Consider the following 6,437-nt stretch of genomic DNA (forward strand, 5'->3'; position numbering starts at 1 on the left):
ATATACAAGGTCGACGCTATACCCAACTTAGACCTTCTTCGTTCTTTTGGATCCCGTTGTTCGGGATCCTGCCGACTACGCCAAATTCTGTCGAGGAAATTAACTATCAGACGGAGACTTCGAGGTTCGCTTTAGGAATTTATTACATGATATCACGGAGAGTCTGCAGCAGTCCCTACTGCTCGCCAGCACTCTAAATTACTATTGTACAGCGCTCATAGTTATACAGCAAGGTAAACAACATCATGTGATTAGCTTACATAACATTTCAACATATGGTTTCATAGGTTTCATTGTTCTCAAGAAACAGATTAACATGTTCACATTTTATCACCAGAGGTCCTAAGCCAAAAGGTCAGCTTGACTTTATTATGGCAGTCAGCAGTTCTTTTAGTTTTAACTAATTTAGTGTCCTTTGTTCAATTAGTAAAGTGGTCAAGTATCCCAGCATGCCTTACTGTTTAATACGTATTCTCCCATACATGGAGATGACCCCTCATGGACATGGAAGTGGAGGAGGTGAAAGGGACCTATCTGTTGGATACGGGAGCATCGTGCACCGTAATCCACGCAGATAACCCCACCGCCTCGCCTCTGTCCACCGGGGTCCCATACCTTCTGTCGGGCTTCACGGGCAAAGAACAGGCTGGTGCACATTCCCTTCCCCTCTCCATTTGTTTAGGACAACTCCGCACCACGGGGATGTGTACCCTAATGAAGTGGGAGGTGGGAGGTGGAACGGGAGTCCTTGGGTCTGATTTCTTGGTGGCCCACGGGATCCACGTGGACCTGAGAAATCATTGTCTCTGGGGAGCGGGTACGAGTGTGAAGGAGATAGAGAGTGTTAAGGAAAACCCTACGAAGGCGCGGGTTGGCCGGTGAGAAGTAAAATTCTTGGGTCTAACCCTATGCGCTGGTGAGAGAGCCATAGACCAGGAGGATAGACTGGAATTGGTGGAAAGTCCACCGGTCTATGCCACTCGCACAGTGCAGGTGTCCCGACGCAAGAAGTGGTTTCGCATGAAGTGGTGCAAACTGTTTAAACCGGGTGCAAAAGCATCAGCAACCGAAGCCAGGTCTGAGGGTAGAGATCCTCAGCCTGAGGCACGTGATGAGTCACAGACCACACAAGCTGGCGTTGTAGCCTGCTTGGAAGGAGTAGCTGTCCCGCCCACCTGGGGGGAGTTTTCCCCGATGGCCTGGGACTCGGACGAGGAGGGGGCCGAACAACAAGGTCCCGCCCTCGACACGATTCTGGAGGAGGTGGAGTCGGAGGACGGAGGTCCCGCCCTCGACTCATGCGTGGGGGAGGTAGAAATTGGGGGCAGAGATCCTCCACCTGTAGGGACAGGTGAGGAGGAGCCATCTGCCACAGACCCAAATCCTGAAGGGGCGGAGCCTGAGGGGAGCGAGCCGAAGCCCACAGTCATGGAAGAGCCACGGGCTGTGAGAGCTAAAGTCCCACCCGAAGGTCCACTCGCCAAGGGAACCTGCCCGAATCCCAAAAGAGCGGAGCCTGAGTGAAGGGAGCTGAGGCCCACAGTCGTGGAAGAGCCACGGACTGTGAGAGCTTAGGTCCCACCCGAAGGTCCACTCGCTAAGGGAGCCATGCCCAAAGTACCTTTTCGCAGGTCGACTCGTACGCCTCAGCCAGTAAAACCTTGGCCCGGGTCCCCCGCTCCCAGTAAACGCCGACTTGAGAAATCCTTGACAAAATGCAGTCCCCGATTGACAGCAAAAGGCTGCGGGGGAACCAAGCCACAGGTCACTGCAGCCCCGCCACAGGGAGTGGCGAGCTGCAGTCCAATCAGGGACTAGGCAAGCCGCCTGGGGACGGGCGGCGCTGTACATAAGTTAAGTTTAAGTTTAAGTTTAAGGTGTGAAAATATTAAAATAATTAGAGTTTAAGTAGTTTTAAATCTGCCCAGTGTGTGTGTTGTTTTGGATCGAGGTCGAAAGACCCGATCATGCCATCACCTAAGCCAGAATCTCTCAGGAGCCTGGCTATATTGTGTGATTTGTTGCAGGAACCAGGAGAAAGATGAGAAGGATCCTCGTCGTGTTCGTGACGATTGGGTGGAGATGGGCCTATCGGGGCCACACTGAGGACTCCACCATATATGGGTGCTCTGGGGACAGATGGAACCGGCCCACGGGACGCTGAAGAGACTTGTGGTGAAATAAGTCTTATAGGTATATACCTTATTCTACCTGTGTATAGTTTCCTATTGTAATCAATTGTAACCCTGCTGTTTTCTTGGCTGGCCAGGAATGCTGATGTACTGTATACCACTCTGCTGTGCCATTGATTGTCCTGATCTGTTACTTCGCCCCTGGCTCCGCCTCCTAGTTCACTTCTGAGAAGCTGGTCAGAAGGCTAACATGTGTGTTCTGTTCTGTCCAGTTCTAAGCTATTAAAAGCCAACTGTTTGAGTTATAAATACCCGTCTCTGTAGCTATTTAAGGTATATCAAGACTGTTGTCTACATCCATGAAGGAAGGTGGCCATGCTGGCTGGGGTCGAACTCTACTGAATACTCCAGCCAGATGGGGTTTGCATACAGAGAAACATCTCTGATGTGCCCCAGGGTGCGGATCATTGCACCCAGGAGCAACGTTACCGTGGGAAAGAAGATTTGCTTGAACTGTCAAGGACATGTACGTTTGGATCATTGGTGGTGGCTGCAAAGTTGAGCAGCACCATGAAGAACTCCACTGTGGAGTGGGAGAGACTGGGTAACAAAACCCATCGGGCGATTACGGGAACTCATGGGGGGTGGAGTGTCTGTTGGGACAAATGGTGGGAACCAGATGAGGGGATGTACATCTGTATGTGGGGTTCAGAACGCGCTTGCCCCACAGGCGTCTCCATCTTTTTCCAAAGACAGTGGCAGGATGCTGGACAAGGAATGAGGTGGGACGTCAGCACACGGGCGTGCGGAGTCCCATACTCTCAGATTCCAGTAAATGCCACGAAGCTCATCACCCGGCCCCGCAAGCCCCTGCCCACAGTTCTGGTAGCTAAAGCCCTCAAGGAAGGGTGCCCCACCACGACAAAGGGTCCGGGAATGGATTGGAATTGGTACCCACAGGTCAGGTGCTGTACCAAGGGGTGCACAACACGGTGGCTTCGGTGATTTTAAACCTCACCGAGGTACGATTGCCAGAGTGGTGCCCCAGGGAAACGGAGCAATTATACCAGGTCCTGATAACAAACATGTTTAAACAGTTTTATGAATTCGACTTTGCCGATGTCGACAGAGCCGAATTGTACACCACACCACATGAGGTCTTGGAAAGAATAGGGAGACAAAGAAGGGGTGCAGTAAATGATATTTTCACAGCTTTTAATACAGGAACTTCTGTCATAAACACACTGGATGACGTGGAGCTGCAAACCCAGATCAATGGTTTGAAAACACAGTTAAGAAAGATACTGACTGATGAGAATAAGGTAGTGGGTTCTGTGTTACATGAGGACCAGGCCATGACATTAAACTGAAAAGAGATTATAGCTGAGCTGGAGAGACACACCAGAACAGTAAATGCTCTCATCAGGGAGGATCGGAACGCGTCCGATCAGGCTGCGCAGAACACAGCTTGTGTGCTATACGGGGCGTGGTTACTGGGCGAGGGCCGCAGTAATCTGGAGGATTTAAAGCAAGGTTTAGTCCCCTCCTGGATCAGCAACAAGCACCATGCCAGCTGAGACTAGCTTCAGAGGCCTACCCAGTCCCAGTGGACTGTGGACGGTCTAATCACACCATTATGGGTGTAGTGGTAAGAATGCTGGTGATGGGAAACACAGCAAAACCCACCCCGGTATACAGGGTGGAGAACATTGGAGTCATTCAGAGGGGTGCGCACATTCGCTACACAGGTGTCCCACCTTACATCATTCGATGGGAGCATGCAATGATGGGTACTGACCTCTCGGGGTGCTGGAGCCGGGGAGCACACATCATCCTGTGTCCCCAGCACTTGAATTCCCATGTAACACCACAGTGCGGGTTCAGAACTGCTGGCGCAAAGCCTATAAATTGCACCATGGAAGCAATGGCACAAGGCCATGTGCCCCCGCAGGTGGCATATAGAGGAGGTGGGGCATACTGTGTCACCACTGCAGCGCCCCACTACCAGCATGGACAGCATGGTTGTTGTCCGGTTTCAAGCCCAGGGCAGAACTTCAAGTGGCCCAAGAGCGAATTGTCCCCATTCCTGAACCTTCCACTGTTCACATCACTGTGAAAGAGAATTTCACCGATTTGCAGTGATTCATTGCACATTTTGGATATATCATTCCCCCTCTCCCTGAACACCTCACCAAGATATTAAAAGCTGTTGTTGTTTCACAGAAACACTTCTACACACTGGAGCAGAAGACTTTAGAGCTAGGGGCAGACATATTATATATAGTAACCCCGCTGTGGTGGGACCTGTTCACGAATATAGAAGTCCCTTCTTGGATTAGGATAGCCTCCCACATTCTTGTAGTGTGCCAGGTTGTCATTGTAGTTTATTTACTGTTTGTACACTGTAAAAAGGTCAAACATTCACAAAAGTATGAGAATAGAGGGGAATGGAGGGAGTATTATGTGTGGGTAGAAGAAGAGACACCCGTTTAGATTTTTGCTGCTTTGTATAAAGTTAAAACTTTCCCTCCCTCCTCTGTATTATTTTGATATGTATTCATTTGCATTGTGATTTTTCGTGTGCATTTTATTTTCTTATTGCATTTTAATTAGATGTGTTGTCGTTATTAAAGGATAACGTGTATGCACTAGGTGATGTAGGGGTATAAGGCCCCCCCTCCACGCCTGGAAGTAAGTTGTTAGATTTTAACTCCAAGATATTGCCATCTATAAATGCTTAATGTTCACTAGATTTTTCTGAATGGGAAAGGCATGTGTCGTGGGGTCATAGATAGGTAAATACTGGGGATGGTTGGATTGTGGAAGGTCAGAAAATTTTGCTCACCCAGAATCATTATACTTCAAGCAAGTTACAGTATCATCAGGGGGGAGTGTAGGATTCGCAAAATTGGACTTTGTATTAATAAGGTTCAAATGGCAGAAGAGGCCATGATTTTAAAGACTGTTTTAAAAGAAGCCAGAAAAAGTGGCATGCAAAATGGCCACCATACCACGTGACCGGCTTATTGGGACATTTTAAACTCGTTCCTGTGAAACCTCAGACAGCTTTGTGGATTCAACCCACAGTAAGTTCTGGAAGCCGTTTCAGAGAGAACGAAACCAGATCCACACATATACATATGGATTAGATGCAGATCCAGTCAAGATCAGCCTGGAGACAGAGGCCATCTAAATGTTGACCCAGACAAAAGGGGACAATTTCATATTCATGAGAACAGCACCAAGGACTAGATAACGAGATCAGCAGGACATTAAAAACAATGAAGGTCATTCCAGACCAGAGATGGGCCTTTACCGGCCGTTTAAATTATTTTAAAATAAAGTAACTACCCCGCTGTGCTCCCAGCCCGCCAAAAGTTAAACAAAGACTAACCTGATTTTGGGCGGGAAGTGGAGACTCCTGAAGAAAGGTATAACTGGAGGAGTTGGAGTTGTACAGGCAGACACTGAAGGAGACACCGGAGTTGTGGTTGCGGAAACAGTTGGAGACAGCTACACTCAGAAAAACACGACCGAGTGGCAGTGGGTGAAGTGGAGTCGCTTCGGGAGAAGATCAGCAAACTCCTCTCCACCACCGGAGGAGGAAGAAGAATTAAGCCAACATCAGGAAGGCCGTTCGAAGCCGGCGTCCCGCCCAGGGGAAACACATCGGGAGATCATCGACCATCCCCAGGCCATTGCCGAAACCCATCGACCCAACTCGGGAGAAGAGACAAAAACGAACTGAAGAAGCGATGGGAGCCAGCCCAATGCTCCTCTGACCGGGGTTGAGCCGACGATCCCCGATCCCGACGACAGCCAGAACCAGCCGGTGTCCAGCCGCCCCCGACCCCCACCTCAGGAGAGAGGTGTGGCGATCCACGTGGAGACGGAACGCCTGAAAGGATCAAACGCAGACTGGTTCAAAACCTTGCACTTCCTAGTTGGATTGTAGAGCATGTTTCTGACTCTTCACAATCAGATCTAGATAGGTTTATGGGGGTGGATTTAAGGGTACAATTAACATGAGTTGTTGTCCCTCGATATTCCGTGTGTTTCCTTATTTCATGATGATTTTTGTAGAGTATAAGATGACTGTATTTGCCTTAGTTAGTATTGTGTCGTTATGATCTGTTTGTGTTTTTCCCTCCCATGTACTCTCTTATCTGCTTGCATTTGATTTATTTTTCCTTATGCAATAAAATTTCATTTTGTTTCATCAAACTTGGTCTATAAGAGTTTTCTCTACATTGTAGTTCCTGCCCCAAACTCCAGAGTACAGAATCTAAGGGGCGAGTGGGTCGA

The sequence above is a fragment of the Somniosus microcephalus genome, chromosome 1, assembly GCF_052327205.1.
Source record: "Somniosus microcephalus isolate GS21.2 chromosome 1, FLI_Smic_1.0, whole genome shotgun sequence".
NCBI classification, from domain to species: domain Eukaryota; kingdom Metazoa; phylum Chordata; class Chondrichthyes; order Squaliformes; family Somniosidae; genus Somniosus; species Somniosus microcephalus.